Source organism: Amphiprion ocellaris, chromosome 22 (genome assembly GCF_022539595.1).
Source record: "Amphiprion ocellaris isolate individual 3 ecotype Okinawa chromosome 22, ASM2253959v1, whole genome shotgun sequence".
NCBI lineage: Eukaryota > Metazoa > Chordata > Actinopteri > Pomacentridae > Amphiprion > Amphiprion ocellaris.
The window spans coordinates 141448-158352 of record NC_072787.1 but is presented as its reverse complement, the minus strand read 5'-3'; the positions used below and the strand labels follow the sequence as shown (position 1 = coordinate 158352).

The 16905-nt window shown below is 48.0% G+C and overlaps 1 long non-coding RNA gene and 1 pseudogene across 1 annotated transcript; both read left to right on the top strand.

Annotated features, from left to right (window-relative positions):
• The first annotated feature begins 7077 nt into the window (after positions 1-7077).
• On the top strand, positions 7078-11468 carry LOC129347991 (uncharacterized). Its single transcript, XR_008600369.1, has 3 exons — positions 7078-7353; positions 7771-7913; positions 8997-11468. It is a non-coding gene; the product is annotated as an uncharacterized LOC129347991 (long non-coding RNA).
• Positions 11469-11496: 28 nt separating this feature from the next.
• Positions 11497-15998, top strand: LOC111563017 (probable serpin E3; annotated as a pseudogene).
• The last annotated feature ends 907 nt before the right edge of the window (positions 15999-16905 follow it).

Genomic DNA, 16905 nt, shown 5'->3' with positions numbered 1-16905 from the left:
GATCTCCTCCAAGTTCTGCCCCCAGTTGGCTCCTCCTGTCGTTCTCCTCCAGGTTCTCCTCCACGTTCTGTGCCCAGGTGGCCCCTCCTGTCGTTCTCCGCCAGGTTCTCCACCCTGGTGGCCCCTCCTGTCGTTCTCCTCCAGGTTCTCCAAGTTCTGCTCCCAGGTGGCTCCTCCTGTCGTTCTCCTCCAGGATCTCCTCCATGTTCTGTGCCCAGGTCGCTCCTCCTGTCGTTCTCCTCCAGGTTCTCCTCCAGATGCTGCGCACAGGTCGCTCCTCCTGTCGTTCTCCTCCAGGTTCTCCAAGTTCTCCGCCCAGGTGGCCCCTCCTGTCGTTCTCCAGGATCTCCTCCAAGTTCCTCCCCCAGTTGACTCCTCCTGTCGTTCTCCTCCAGGTTCTCCTCCAAGTTCTGTGCCCAGGTTGCTCCTCCTTTCGTTCTCCTCCAGGTTCTCCAAGTTCTCTGCCCAGGTGGCCCCTCCTGTCGTTCTCCTCCAAGTTCTGTGCCCAGGTCGCTCCTCCTTTCATTCTCTTCCAGGTTCTCCTCCACGTTCTGTACCCAGGTCGCTCCTCCTGTCTTTGTCCTCCAGGTTCTCCTCCAAGTTCTGCCCCCAGGTGGCTCCTCCTGTCGTTCTCCTCCAGGTTCTCCTCCACGCTCTGTGCCCAGGTTGCTCCTCCTTTCGTTCTCCTCCAGGTTCTCCTCCAGGTTTTCCTCCACGTTCTGTGCCCAGGTCGCTCCTCCTTTCGTTCTCCTCCAGGTTCTCCAACTTCTCCGCCCAGGTGGCCCCTCCTGTCGTTCTCCAGGATCTCCTCCAAGTTCTGCCCCCAGTTGGCTCCTTCTGTCGTTCTCCTCCAGGTTCTCCTCCACGTTCTGCGCCCAGGTTGCTCCTCCTGTCGTTGTCCTCCAGGTTCTCCAAGTTCTCCGCCCAGGTGGCCCTTCCTGTCGTTCTCCTCCAGGATCTTCTCCGAGTTCTGCCCCGAGGTGGCCCCTCCTGTCGTCCTCTTCCTGGTTCTCCTCCACGTTCTGTGCGTAGGTCGCTCCTCCTGTCGTTCTCCTCCAGGTTCTCCTCCAAGTTCTCCGCCCAGTTGGCCCCTCCTGTCGTTCTGCCCCCAGGTGGCTCCTCCTGTCGTTCTCCTCCAGGTTCTCCAAGTTCTGCCCCCAGGTGGCTCCTCCTGTCGTTCTCTTGCAGGTTCTCCTCCACGTTCTGTACCTAGGTTGCTCCTCCTGTCGTTCTCCTCCAGGTTCTCCTCCACGTTCTGCTCCCAGGTGGCTCCTCCTGTCGTTGTCCTCCAGGATTTCCTCCAAGTTCTTCCCCGAGCTGGCCCCACCTGTCGTTCTCTTCCTGGTTCTCCTCCACGTTCTTTGCCCAGGTTGCTCCACCTTTCGTTCTCCTCCAGGTCCTCCTCCAGGTTCTGTGCCCAGGTCGCTCCTCCTGTCATTCTCCTCCAGGTTCTCCTCCAGATGCTGCGCCCAGGTCGCTCCTCCTGTCGTTCTCCTCCAGGTTCTCCAAGTTCTCCGCCCAGGTGGCCCCTCCTGTCGTTCTCCTCCAGGTTCTCCTCCAGGTTCTCCTCCAGGTTCTGTGCCCAGGTCGCTCCTCCTGTCGTTCTCCTCCAGGTTCTCCTCCAAGTTCTGTGCCCAGGTAGCCCCTCCTGTTGTTCTCTGCCAGGTTCTCCGCCCAGGTCGCTCCTCCTGTCGTTCTCCTCCAGGTTCTCCAAGTTCTCCGCCCAGGTGGCCCCTCCTGTCGTTCTCCTCCAGGATCTCCTCCACGTTCTGTGCCCAGGTCGCTCCTCTTGTCGTTCTCCTCCAGGTTCTCTTCCAGATGCTGCGCACAGGTTGCCCCTACTATTGTTCTCCTCCACGTTCTCCGCCCAGGTCGCTCCTCATGTCGTTCTCCTCCAGGTTCTCCACGTTCTGTGCCCAGGTTGCTCCTCCTGTCGTTCTCCTCCAGGTTCTCCAAGTTCTCCGCCCAGTTGGCCCCTCCTTTCGTTCTGCCCCCAGGTGGCTCCTCCTGTCGTTCTCCTCCAGGTTCTCCAAGTTCTCCGCCCAGGTGGCCCCTCCTGTCGTTCTCCTCCAGGTTCTCCTCCAGGTTCTGTGCCCAGGTCGCTCCTCCTGTCGTTCTCCTCCAGGTTCTCCTCCAAGTTCTGTGCCCAGGTAGCCCCTCCTGTTGTTCTCTGCCAGGTTCTCCGCCCAGGTCGCTCCTCCTGTCGTTCTCCTCCAGGTTCTCCAAGTTCTCCGCCCAGGTGGCCCCTCCTGTCGTTCTCCTCCAGGATCTCCTCCACGTTCTGTGCCCAGGTCGCTCCTCTTGTCGTTCTCCTCCAGGTTCTCTTCCAGATGCTGCGCACAGGTTGCCCCTACTATTGTTCTCCTCCACGTTCTCCGCCCAGGTCGCTCCTCATGTCGTTCTCCTCCAGGTTCTCCACGTTCTGTGCCCAGGTTGCTCCTCCTGTCGTTCTCCTCCAGGTTCTCCAAGTTCTCCGCCCAGTTGGCCCCTCCTTTCGTTCTGCCCCCAGGTGGCTCCTCCTGTCGTTCTCCTCCAGGTTCTCCAAGTTCTGCCCCCAGGTGGCTCCTCCTGTTGTTCTCCTGCAGGTTCTCCTCCACGTTCTGTGCCCAGGGTGCTCCTCCTGTCGTTCTCCTCCAGGTTCTCCTCCACGTTCTGTGCCCAGGTTTCTCCTCCTGTCGTTCTCCTCCACGTTCTCCGCCAGGTTCTCCGCCCAGGTCGCTCCTCCTGTCGTTCTCCTCCAGGTTCTCCAAGTTCTCCGCCCAGGTGGCCCCTACTGTCGTTCTCCTCCAGGATCTCCTCCAAGTTCTGCCCCGAGGTGGCCCCTCCTCTCGTTCTCTTCCTGGTTCTCCTCCCCGTTCTGTGCCCAGGTCGCTCCTCCTGTCGTTCTCCTCCAGGTTCTCCAAGTTCTCCGCCCAGATGGCCCCTCCTGTCGTTCTCTTCCTGGTTCTCCTCCACGTTCTGTGCCCAGGTCGCTCCACCTTTCGTTGTCCTCCAGGTTCTCCTCCAGGTTCTCCTCCACGTTCTGTGCCCAGGTCGCTCCTCCTGTCGTTCTTCTCCAGGTTCTCCTCCAGATGCTGCGCACAGGTTGCCCCTCCTATCGTTCTCCTCCACGTTCTCCGCACAGGTCGCTTCTCCTGTCGTTCTCCTCCAGGTTCTCCAAGATCTCCGCCCAGGTGGCTCCTCCTGTCGTTCTCTTGCAGGTTCTCCTCCACGTTCTGTACCTAGGTTGCTCCTCCTGTCGTTCTCCTCCAGGTTCTCCTCCACGTTCTGTGCCCAGGTGGCTCCTCCTGTCGTTCTCCTCCAGGATTTCCTCCAAGTTCTCCCCCGAGCTGGCCCCACCTGTCGTTCTCTTCCTGGTTCTCCTCCACGTTCTGTGCCCAGGTCGCTCCTCCTGTCGTTCTCCTCCAGGTTCTCCAAGTTCTCCACCCAGATGGCCCCTCCTGTCGTTCTCTTCCTGGTTCTCCTCCACGTTCTTTGCCCAGGTCGCTCCACCTTTCGTTCTCCTCCAGGTCCTCCTCCAGGTTCTCCTCCACGTTCTGTGCCCAGGTCGCTCCTCCTGTCATTCTCCTCCAGGTTCTCCTCCAGATGCTGCGCCCAGGTCGCTCCTCCTGTCGTTCTCCTCCAGGTTCTCCAAGTTCTCCGCCCAGGTGGCCCCTCCTGTCGTTCTCCTCCAGGTTCTCCTCCACGTTCTGTGCCCAGGTCGCTCCTCCTTTCGTTCTCCTCCAGGTTCTCCTCCAGGTTCTCCTCCACGTTCTGTGCCCAGGTCGCTCCTCCTGTCGTTCTCCTCCAGGTTCTCCTCTAAGTTCTGTGCCCAGGTGGCCCCTCCTGTTGTTCTCTGCCAGGTTCTCCGCCCAGGTCGCTCCTCCTGTCGTTCTCCTCCAGGTTCTCCAGGTTCTCCAAGTTCTCCGCCCAGGTGGCCCCTCCTGTCGTTCTCCTCCAGGATCTCCTCCACGTTCTGTGCCCAGGTCGCTCCTCTTGTCGTTCTCCTCCAGGTTCTCTTCCAGATGCTGCGCACAGGTTGCCCCTACTATTGTTCTCCTCCACGTTCTCCGCCCAGGTCGCTCCTCCTGTCGTTCTCCTCCAGGTTCTCCAAGTTCTCCGCCCAGGTGGCCCCTCCTGTCGTTCTCCTCCAGGTTCTCCACGTTCTGTGCCCAGGTTGCTCCTCCTGTCGTTCTCCTCCAGGTTCTCCAAGTTCTCCTCCCAGTTTGCCCCTCCTTTCGTTCTGCCCCCAGGTGGCTCCTCCTGTCGTTCTCCTCCAGGTTCTCCTCCACGTTCTGTGCCCAGGTTGCTCCTCCTGTCGTTCTCCTCCACGTTCTGTGCCCAGGTGGCTCCTCCTGTCGTTCTCCGCCAGGTTCTCCGCCCAGGTCGCTCCTACTGTCGTTCTTCTCCAGGTTCTCCAAGTTCTCCGCCCAGGTGGCCCCTACTGTCGTTCTCCTCCAGGATCTCCTCCAAGTTCTGCCCCGAGGTGGCCCCTCCTGTCGTTCTCTTCCTGGTTCTCCTCCCCGTTCTGTGCCCAGGTCGCTCCTCCTGTCGTTCTCCTCCAGGTTCTCCAAGTTCTCCGCCCAGATTGCCCCTCCTGTCGTTCTCTTCCTGGTTCTCCTCCACGTTCTGTGCCCAGGTCGCTCCACCTTTCGTTGTCCTCCAGGTTCTCCTCCAGGTTCTCCTCCACGTTCTGTGCCCAGGTCGCTCCTCCTGTCGTTCTCCCCCAGGTTCTCCTCCAGATGCTGCGCACAGGTTGCCCCTCCTATCGTTCTCCTCTACGTTCTCCGCCCAGGTCGCTTCTCCTGTCGTTCTCCTCCAGGTTCTCCAAGTTCTCCGCCCAGGTGGCCCCTCCTGTCGTTCTCCAGGATCTCCTCCAAGTTCTGCCCCCAGGTGCCTCCTCCTGTCGTTCTCCTCCAGGTTCTCCTCCACGTTCTGCGCGCAGGTTGCTCCTCCTGTCGTTCTCTTCCAGGTTCTCCTCCAAGTTCTGTGCCCAGGTGGCCCCTTCTGTCGTTCTCCGCCAGGTTCTCCGCCCAGGTCGCTCCTCCTGTCGTTCTCCTCCAGGTTCTCCAAGTTCTCGGCCCAGGTGGCCCCTCCTGTCGTTCTCCTCCAGGATCTCCTCCAAGTTCTTCCCCGAGGTGGCCCCTCCTGTCGTTCTCTTCCTGGTTCTCCTCCACGTTCTGTGCCCACGTTGCTCCTCCTTTTGTTCTCCTCCAGGTTCTCCTCCAGGTTTTCCTCCACGTTCTGTGCCCAGGTCGCTCCTCCTGTCGTTCTCCTCCAGGTTCTCCAACTTCTCCGCCCAGGTGGCCCCTCCTGTCGTTCTCTAGGATCTCCTCCAAGTTCTGCCCCCAGTTGGCTCCTCCTGTCGTTCTCCTCCAGGTTCTCCTCCACGTTCTGCGCCCAGGTTGCTCCTCCTGTCGTTCTCCTCCAGGTTCTCCAAGTTCTGCCCCCAGGTGGCCCCTCCTATCGTTCTCCTCCACGTTCTCCGCCCAGGTCGCTCCTCCTGTCGTTCTCCTCCACGTTCTCCAAGTTCTCCGCCCAGGTGGCCCCTCCTGTTGTTCTCTGCCAGGTTCTCCGCCCTGGTCGCTCCTCCTGTCGTTCTCCTCCAGGTTCTCCAAGTTCTCCGCCCAGGTGGCCCCTCCTGTCGTTCTCTTCCTGGTTCTCCTCCACGTTCTGTGCCCAGGTCGCTCCTCCTGTCGTTCTCCTCCAGGTTCTCCTCCACGTTCTTTGCCCATGTCTCTCCTCCTGTCGTTCTCCTCTCGGTTCTCCTCCAAGTTCTTCCCCCAGGTTGCTCCTCCTGTCGTTCTCCTCCAGGATTTTCTCCTCGTTCTGTGCCCAGGTTTCTCCTCCTGTCTTTCTCCTCCAGGTTCTTCTCCAAGTTCTGCCCCCAGGTGGCTCCTCCTGTCGTTCTCCTCCAGGATTTCCTTCACGTTCTGTGCCCAGGTTGCTCCTCCTGTCGTTCTCCTCCCGGTTCTCCTCCAAGTTCTGCCCCCAGGTGGCTCCTCCTGTCGTTCTCCTCCAGGTTCTCCTCCACGTTCTGTGCCCAGGTCGCTCCTCCTGTCGTTCTCCTCCAGGTTCTCCAAGTTCTCCGCCCAGGTGGCCCCTCCTGTCGTTCTCCTCCAGGATCTCCTGCAAGTTCTGCCCCGAGGTGGCCCCTCCTGTCGTTCTCCAGGTTCTCCTCCAGATTCTGCCCCCAGGTGGCTCCTCCTGTCGTTCTCTTCCAGGTTCTGCGCATTGGTTTCTCCTCCTTTCGTTCTCCTCCAGGTTCTCCTCCAAGTTCTGCCCCCGGGTGGCCCCTCCTGTCGTTCTCCTCCAGGTTCTCCTCGATATGCTGCGCACAGGTGGCCCCTCCTATCGGTCTCCGCCACGTTCTCCGCCCAGGTCGCTCCTCCTGTCGTTCTCCTCCAGGTTCTGTGCACGGGTCGCTCCTCCTGTTGTTCTCCGCCAGGTTCTCCACCCAGGTGGCCCCTCCTATCGTTCTCCTCCACGTTCTGGCCCAGGTTGCTCCCCCTTTCGTTCTCCTCCAGGTTCTCCTCCAAGTTCTGTGCCCAGGTCGCCCCTCCTGTTGTTCTCTGCCAGGTTCTCCGCCCAGGTGTCGTTTTCCTGTCAGGTGTTACTGATGGAGATGACGATGAAGGTTTCCTGTCATGTGTTACTGATGAAGATGACGATGAAGTTCTCCTTTCAGGTGTTACTGATGAAGATGACGATGAAGGTTTTCCTGTCAGGTGTAACTGATGAAGATGAAGGTTTTCCTGTCAGGTGTTACTGTTGAAGATGACGATGAAGGTTTCCTGTCAGGTATAACTGATGAAGATTTTCCTGTCAGGTGTAACTGATGAAGATGAAGGTATTACTGTCAGGTGTTACTGATGAAGATGAAGGTTTTCCTGTTTGTCTCTCTCACGTCCCCCAGGACAAGTCTCTCTCCTACTGTCCCCCATAACAGGTGTTTTTCTCTCTCTCTACTTGTTCCCAGGACAGATCTGTTTCTCTCTCTTCCTGTCCCCATGACAGTTGTCTCTCTCTCTTCCTGTCCCCATGACAGTTGTCTCTCTCTCTTCCTGTCCCCCAGGACAGATGTCTCTCTCTCTCTCTCTCCTGTGTGTTCCAGGGATGAGGGATTCACCGTCGAAAAATGTTCGCATTTCAACCTGATCATTTTCAAGTTTCTTTCACACTGAAATGAAGTGCATGACTCAGGTCACACTCCTGCATCCTTATGTGACATATGATCTGAGTTGTCCTGAAAAAATAGATGTTATGGACTGTGTTTTTTTTTCAAAAGGAAAAAGCAAAGGTGTGAAACAAAAATCAGTTTCCAGCAGCTGTTGGTGGTAAAGTGTCCAGTGCCCACCACAGCCAGAGAGAAAGGTCAGTGTAAATAAAGTTATTACCATTAATAATATATTGCATTGTTTTTCTTAAATTTCATCATCCCGTTTTAAGTGTTGTTTACCTGATACTCACGCAGTCATGAGCACATCAGGACTGATCCAATGTGATTGTAGAATGTCTGCATTTTATGTAGTTTACAAGTGTTTTCGTGCTACCTGTCAAAATCACTTTAAACCATTTAAATAATTTTAAATCACTTTAAACCACGTTGTCTTGAAAGGTGTAAACACTGTTTTATTGACTTTTAATACAATTAGTATTTCTATAGATTTTAAAATTAGAAATGTTTATAGTATTATACAGCAAGTTTTTTAGAGTATATACTAACCGTTAACGTTCATGTTACTAACCTGTCTGTTTTGCCTTTTAGTTATTTTTGTTTTTGTATGTAAGCTGCTGAATATTTTGAATTTCCCTCGGGATTAATAAAGCGTCTGTCCGTCGAGTCGTCGGATCCTCTTGATCCTCATCAGGGTCATGGGGGGCTGGAGTCTATCCCAGCTGACTGCGGGTGAAGGCAGGGGACACCTGGACAGGTAACAGTCTATCACAGGTTCACCTGGACAGGTAACTGTATCACAGGGCTACACAGAGAGACAAACATTCACACCTATGGACAGTTTAGAATCACCAATTGACCTCAGCATGTTTCTGGACTGTGGGAGAACCTGGAGGAAACCCACGCATGTACAGGAGAACATGGAGACTCCATGCAGGAAGATCCCAGGAAGGCTGGGACACAAACCGAGGATCTTCTAGCTGTGAGGCGACGGAGCTAACCACCAAGCTACTGTGCAGCCTGCTGCTACTATTATTTTTTTTATTGTCTAATATTCAGATTATTGTCCAGATGAGTAGTTGATCATTCTGTTAATCGCTTGTCAGAAAATTGGTTAAAAAAAAAAAAAAAATATGGGATGCCAGATTGAACAGGCCACACACCTGAATATATTGAATTTGTAATAGCAACAACAACAACCTGGTTGTGTCACATTTCTGTGCGTTACAAAATGTGTTAGGTGGGAAATAATAATAATTAGAATTACTATGATGTCAAAAACGTACAGAGGAAGGAGAAAATGAGATTGAAAACCTAAATGCAGGATCTAAAATCATAAAGTGGACATAAATGCTTTCTTACAGTGACATAAAAAAACTGAAAATACACACATTTGACTTTTTTCTTAAGTGATGCAGTAGATGTACTAATTGTCAGAATAATTCAAACCCAATTTGCTGTTGCTGTCAGCTGTTTTGTGTAGGTATTATGTTTGAAAATGAGTTAGAAGACCAAATGCAGTTGTCTTTTGTGCTTTTTTTTAATTGACTTTTATTTCTAAAAATGTAATTCTCAGTACCTCAGCTAAAATGCTGTGCAATTATGTCTCACTGGGGCAATCAACAGACTCACTGTCAAAACAACCACTTGTGATTTGTGCTGTTAAAGTTTTGCAGAGGTTTTAGCTAAGTGTGTGTACATGTGTAATTGTGGTGCATAACCTTTCATGCTTCTGTTTAAATTGCTTGAAGCGGACCAGCGGTCATCAAGCTTTCTATATCAGCAGAACGATGGTGCCGCCGCTGTTTGCTAACATGGTTCACTTTGTGTGTCTCTGCAGGGGGAGGTGGTGCACTGGCTGGCCTGTTGGCTGGATGCAGCCTGCAGGAAGGGCTCCACTCCCACAGTGGGTAAAGGACTGATGGAGGGAGGATCCTTCACTCGTCCAAACTCAGGTCAGACGCTGGCGCCTCTGCAGGACAATAATCCAGTAAAACCTGCCTCTGAATACGGCCCAATGCATAAAAACACTCAACTATTTTAAATAACTAATGGATTCTGGTTAAATGTCTTTTATTCTTTTAAAGCTGTGTAATCCTTCAAACTACTGGATCATGAACTATGTGTTTGCAAACTCAGGCTTTGCCAAAGTGAGTTGAAAAATGTCAGCAGTTGTTCAGTGAGTTATTTTAAACACGAGCCAGTGAACAAGCACAGTAGACCTGTTTTTATATCTCCTCTTTGTCTGTGTCACAGAGCTACCTCAGGTTATAAACATTTCTCAGAGAGCCCATAGTGTACACATTTAGAGGTTCCGAATTGATTTTGTGGGTCGAGTAGAATGTTTACAAGTATTCATTTTCAAAAAACACATTATTTTAACATGAGTATTGGGATGTAGCAGCAGCAGAAGAAGCTGCTCATTCTTTGTTTGAGGCCAAACTAGCCACCAGGCAGGCGTTTTGTGTTACATGGTGATGTAGATCAGTAACAGAAGAAATAACTGCACTCTGAATGAGATATTGTGATATGATGATAACAACAGAGCAGCCCCTTATTCATATGATTTCTGAAAACAGAAATATGTGAACTGGTGATTCCAACACAAGAATGATCCAGGATTAGAAAACAAATGCGTTTAACCTGCTGTCTTTAGATGCTCTGCCAAGGTGGTTGTTGAGTTGTGATATTAAAAAGTTTTTTGCAAAGTTTATCTTCGATTTTAACAAAAATGCAACCACACCATCAAGATGACTTCTTCGACTTGGTATCAGACTATTTAGTTCAGCCACTGAACTGAAAATGTTTTCCTGTTCTTTTTTAGACTTGTCGTTCTTTAACATCTGGGCTAGTTTCATTCTTAAACCTACTGCTGAGTTTTTCTTATCTTAAAATGGATGTTTGACCACACACAGCAGTGAGCATGACTGATAAAATGCTGTAGAGTGAATTTATCTGACAAAAATCTGAGTATTTTTCTGTTTTTTCTCACTATTCAGTAACAGACACATCAATAATGCTTGAGTACTTGGAACCCAAAATGTGAAAACGGATTTCATACTAAGTTCTGTTATTATTTTCCTTTGGTGCCTGCTCAAACCTCTGGATGGTGTAAAACAATTCTCACTGCAAGAAAACCCTTGTTTTTATTATTTTACAGTGGAAAGTTAGTTGCTTTGTGTGAATGCTTTTTGACACTTGTGTCTGTTGAGCAGGTTCATTTTTTGAGATAGAAAACAAACTACTACTTTCCAATTAAGCTGTTTATTTTCTTCCATCAGTGTCTCAAAAGAATCTTGATCAAGGACCTTTTCTGTCTGGAACAGCCTCCCAGAAAATGACAAAGTCTGATATGAACAGAACATTTTATACCGTATTGTGAAATGTGATTGGTTATTGAACACAAACATATCATTCAAATATTGAACAGTGATTGGCTAAAGGTGGGGATAACCGTGGTGTAGACTTAGCTCTCCCATTGGTTGGTGCACAGATACGTCCATATCTCTGGCACACGATTCATCCAATCTCCAGGAACCATCCTGTAAAAGAACCTCCTAGAACCCTCTTCCCTCTCTCTACCTGTCAGTCTTATTCCTCTGTTAACTGAGATGTGATGCAGCTGCTGGTGGTGTCTCATAGGGAGGATTATTATGGTTTCCACTCTTAAACAACCTTGAGTTTAGCGGTTTCAGTAAAATTAGTTGTTTCATTATAAGGACATAGGAATGTGCTGTGTGTGTGAAAACACTCTTTGTACTAGTGTGTGTGTGTGTGTGTGTGTGTGTGTGTGTGTGTGTGTGTGTGTGTGTGTGTGTGTGTGTGTGTGTGTGTGTGTGTGTGTGTGTGTGTGTGTGTGTGTGTGTGTGTGTGTGTGTGTGTGTGTGTGTGTGTGTGTGTGTGTGCGCGCAGCTGTAGCTTTCCAGCCTGACCTGTGTGTATCCATCATGTATTTAACCCTTCAGAGCCTGGGGTTAATGCTCTCTCTCTATTCAGGTCAACACAACTCATACATTAATTACACAACAAATGGTTATTAATATTGTAATGTCTGTATATCTTATATAGACATAAAATATAATGAGGCGAAACGAGAGTGGTGTCTTTCAATGTGTTTACTTCTGAACTGCCAGACCAGACTGCCAAACATGGGGTAACAGGCATCCCATAATACCTTGCGCAGGTACTTCTTAAAGTGACCATAACACTGTTTTATACATTACAAATATCAATATTGTATTACTCATATGTGACATCAAGTTCAGTGTTCAGCTAGCAGTGCCTTAAAAAAATAAATCCTAACATGTCCTTGTCTCAGTCTGATCCAGTTCTTCTCTAAGATGAGGAAGTGGGCCGACATGTCCAACCTCTCGCAGGAATTCAGGCTACAAATGGATGGCTGGAGCGAAACTTTGAGGTCTCCACCGTGATCTTCTGCAAGTTTGATGTCTTGATTTAGTAGTAAGAGACTTCCTTTTTGTCCAAACCATTTGACTCTGATGGTGTGTGTCCACTGCATTCAATGTTCAACAAGTGAGCAATGGTTTTGTTTCCATGAATATAAACATATATGAAGAGTACATTGTAGTCCAAATTGTTTTCCTGGTCATAAAACTGTTCACCAAGAAGTGTTTCTATTGGAGAGCTGTTACAGTTTAGGGCTGCATGTGGCAAACAGCTACTCGCAAATAATAAAAGTTGCTATATTTAACAATAGCGCTTCTAAGCATCCAACTTATACTTACTCCTTGAGTGCTCTTTGCTACTGTGACCTGGAAATCAGTCCCCTCCGCCATCATGGAGGATCTTCCAAACCTTTAAATGCTCAGTAAGGAGAGTGGAGCTTAGTGCGAGTAAACACAGCTGTGTTCTACGCACAGTAACTACGGGTTATGTTTCTGTGGTTTAGTGTCTCACACACACACACACACACACACACACACATATTATTTATCTTTAACTGCAGTATTTTAGCTCTGATATCCATCTTTTACTGCAGTATTTTTCCTCTAATATTCTTCTTTTACTGCAGCATTTTAGCTCTAATATTCATCTTTTACTGCAATAGTTTAAATGTATAAGAGCTCATTGTTTGCATCTATTGTACTGCAACTAATGTATTGCATATATTATACTACAACTAATGCATGACAGCTAATTTTTTACAGTAACGTATTAGAGCTAATGCTTATCATCAATTGTACTGTTAGATCTAATATGCTACAGCTAATGAAGCCTGAGTGTTGACCAAATGACCACAAAAAGACACAAAATAATCACAGAAACAAAAAATTTGAACAAAAACACACAAAAATGACCGCAAAGAGACACAAAATGACCATAAAGAAATGCAAAATGATCACATAACCAAAAATAAAACAGAAAAATGAATAAATTTGAAGGGACTGAACAGGAAAACAGTGTGACTTTTGACTTCTTTCAAAGCTGTTTCACTGTAATCATGTTTTGATAGATAGATAGATAGATAGATAGATAGATAGATAGATACAAACTTTTATTATTTGGATGATGTTCATTTTGTTGTTGACTATCATAGGATAACGTTATTTCTTTTACACCGACAAATCAAAAATAAGATGGTTTCACCTTAGCTGACATGTTTCAACTGCAACTGCAGTCTTCTTCAGAGCGTCATCTGGCGTGTGCTGACGTGTCCTTTTTATCATGTGACCAGTCTGACAGATCTGTCAGAATCTGTCAGATAGGCCACGCCCCCCGCCGTCCGGTGGTCTCTGGAGGATGGAGTCCCAGGTATTAGAGGGCGTAGTCCCCCTCGTCCCGGTTCATGGAGCAGCTCGCCTGCTTCCTGATCTCGATGGCCTCCTTGATCCATCATTTATGTTTGTTGGTCTCTGATGTTAAAATCCTCCCCCTGTCCCAGTCCATGATAAGATTATTTCTTTTGCAGCGATCCCTGATGGCTGATTTTTTGTTTTCTTGTTCGGCTTTTTCTTTTTGTGTTCTTGTGAGTCGTCCAGTTCATTCATTTATTCATGGCATCAGACCACATGAGTCGATAACAGCCTCGTGGCCTCTCCATTAACCCCTGCCGTTCCCTGGTTCCCTCCAGATGAGTCGTGGCCCCTCCAGTCAGGAACCAGCAGCGGAGAGCTCTCTGGATCAGGAGAGGCCCAGGCCGAGGCCCCTGTGGTGGGGGACACCACCTGCAGGTGGCGCTGGTCAACACGGTGGCCTTCAGGGGCATCTGGCAGAAGCAGTTTCTGTTCACCAACTCCCAGAACCTGCCCTTCATCCTGTCTGATGGGACCTCCCATCAAGGTGCCCATGAAGTACCAGGCTGCAGAGGTCAGCTTTGGTAAGAGACCCAGAATCATCCACTGGATGAGCTTCTAGGATGTAGTTAGAAGGAAACTGTTCAGTTTAGTTATAGAGTGTATATACAGTGTATTATATGACTGGGTGTAATTCTGTGATTAGTTTCACTCATCTGAAGTCGCCTTCTGCTGCACGTTTCACGCAGCATCCTCCCCTTCTGCTCTCCCTGTGGTTTGCTCTTATATATATTATATATATAATATATATATAATATATATATATATATATATATAATATATATGTATATTGTATATATGTATATGTATATATCCAGTGAATTTAAAAGAGCAGTATTTCTATGAACATTTGGAACTTCAGTTATTTAAACTTCTTAGATGGTTGTTCAATAACATTTATCAGTGACAGTTCTGATCATCATCAAGGTGATGTTTGACTGTTTCTTTGTCATTTTCTGAACTAAATGACATTAATCCGTCTCTGCAGCTGATCCCAGTAGAGCTTCTACCATCTGTTTCTCATCAACCAGTTCCTCTATCAGACATGCAGCTCCACATTTATTAGAAACTAACTGTTATCTCTTTATTTTCCAGTCCTGCCTGTATTTAATTACAACCTTTTTCCATTCAGAACATTTAAATACATTTTCTTTCACCATCCAATAATTGTTTATTATCACAGTGACAAGAGAAAATGTTTCACTTTCTAGATATTTAATAAAATGTTTAGTTAAATATGTTTGGCATTTACAAATGATGTGAGTCGTTTCTGTTTCTACTCTGGTGTTGTCTTTCTTTTAATCTGTTGGACATGGTTCTGTGAGGTTTAAAGTGAAATCAGGTGGAAATAGACCTGAGCTAAACTCTACTGATGACTGAATCAGAAGAAGTCCTGACCTCATTGATCTCCCCTCAGGTCAGCTCAGGACGGGATCGGATCAGCGCTACACGGTTCTGGAGCTGCCGTTCCTGGGCCGCTCCCTGAGCCTGCAGGTGGTTCTACCCAGCGAGAGGAAGACGCTACTGTCCTCCCTGGAGGCTCAGCTCACACAGCGCCACCTAGCGTCCTGGGACACCGGCCTGCGCAGAACCAGGATGGACATCTTCCTCCCAAGGTAGAGAACAATGCTTCAGGATTAGAGACTGGTTCAGGACTTGCAGACTCTTCATGAGGCTTGGTTCATAAACATGGATCTTCTTCTGGTGTTTCCAGATTCAGAATGCAGAACAAGTTCAACCTGAGGTCGGTGCTCCCCGCTATGGGCATCAGCGACGCCTTCAACACCACAGCAGCCGACTTCACCGGGATCTCAGGTCAGTCCATCAGTTCATAAACATCCAGGATGTCCTTCAGGTTTAATCCCAGGTTCTTCAGGTATCTGACAGTTTGTTCCTTCTGAAGTGGAGGAGGGTCTCTATGTGTCTGATGCCTTCCATGAAGTCAGGATAGAAGTCACGGAGGACGGGACCAAAGCAGCTGCTGCTACTGGTGATAATATGATAGATATTAATATAACAAATAGATATTAATCCTACTGTTGTCCTCATTTACGGGCACCAAAAAATATTGTTTCCTTGTCTGAAAAAAGATCCAAAAATTCAGCAAAAAAATTCCCCAAATTTCTGAAAATTTGCAAAAGCTTCAGAAGAAAACTCCAATAATTCCTTAGAAGTTTCCCTTAAAAGTTTTATTTTAAAATAATCCCCCAGATTTGGCAAGAAAATTCTTGTAGATATTTTCAAGAAATGAGTAAAAATATTCCAAAAAAATCTATCTAAAGTGATTATATATATATCAGTAAAACTTCTACTATTGTCTTTAAGTACATTCACAAAAAAAATCAACCAAAATCCAGTGAAATTCGCTGGATTTTGGTTGATTTTTTTATGAATGTTGTTGAGAAACATTTTAACATTTTTTTTCCACCAAAAAAATGTTCAACAATTTCCCAAAAATGTTGAAAATGTGGACATCAGAAGTTTCACTGTGAAAATATTTTTTTCCCACATTTTCAAAATTTAAAACGGGTCAATTTTGAGCCGCAGGACGACACGAGGGTTAATAGAACAGAACAAACCAACTGTCTAAAGTTTCTAAAACATGATTTTCTATCCCTGCAGCGATGGTCCTCCTCAAAAGATCCCGAGCTCCAGTTTTCAAAGCAGATCGGCCGTTCTTATTTCTACTGCAACAGGTTCACACAGGTATTTACTTCACATCATACAGATGTTTTCAATGTTTTAGTCTAGAAAAGCACCCTAGTCAGGGTATGCTGTTTGACATTTTAGTTTTAGTATGAAAATAAATAGATCTTTGAATGAGTTGCACTGATCAGACACTACAGAAATACTCAGTGGAGCAGACAGGTTTGAGCTGAGCATCAACAGGTGACCTATCCTTGAGCTCCTGGAGGGTTTTTGTGAACAGAAGCTTTGGAACACGTGTGTGAATTACTCCTGTTGGACCTTCTCTCTCAGAAGTTTAAAAATGAAATTAATAAATAATCTGTTTCTGTTCTGTGATTCATGTTCAGTGGTGAAATAAAAAAACCATCCAGGAAACTTTTCTTTTGATGCAACGTTTCCCAGAGCTTCATCTGATGACCTGAAACAGAACTGACCTGCTGATGGAGGACCTGTTGAAGAACCCTAACTCTGTAACTGATGAAGATAAAGAAGAAGGTTTTCCTGTCAGGTGTAACTGATGATGATGAAGGTTTTCCTGTCAGGTATAATTGATGAAGATGAAGGTTTTCCTGTCAGGTGTAACTGATGAAGGTGACGATGGGGGACGACTGGGGGACCCTGACGGGGTGAGCTGGTGTCTTCATTTGCACAACTGACTTCCCCTCTTGGACGTCCCTTAGTTCTGCCCCTAGTTCTGCTGCTACAGGCCTAGGCTGCTGGAGGACCTCTCTGGATGCACTGAGCCCTTCTCTATCTACCATTATATTTAATATACAGTATATATACCATTATTGCATTACACTCACTCTGTTTCTCCCTGTGTCCTTTCTCCGAGTGTCCCTGATCCCAGAGCTGGATGCTTTAGATCTGTGGTGGTTCTCCCACCAACTGGCCTAATCTCCATCTGTGGGATGCTGCTGCTGACCTTCCTCCAGCCCACTGCTTCCAGCTGCCCATTTCCATCAATCTACTCTGCATCACCCTCACTATACTTGATTTGCTCGTCTACATATTTTTGAATTTACCACCAGCTATATATGTAGTATATTTAATGCCAGAGCCATACACCATAGCAGTAAACTATAATCAGTTTCCAGCCCAGAGGGAAAATATGAGATAAAACTACTAGAAACATGTACAAAATGACCAAAATATGATTGGTTGATAATGTATCAGTGTTGTTATTGATTATTGATCGGTTGCAGGGACAGAGATTTGTGTGTGAGTCTCTGCTGTCATCTAATCTCT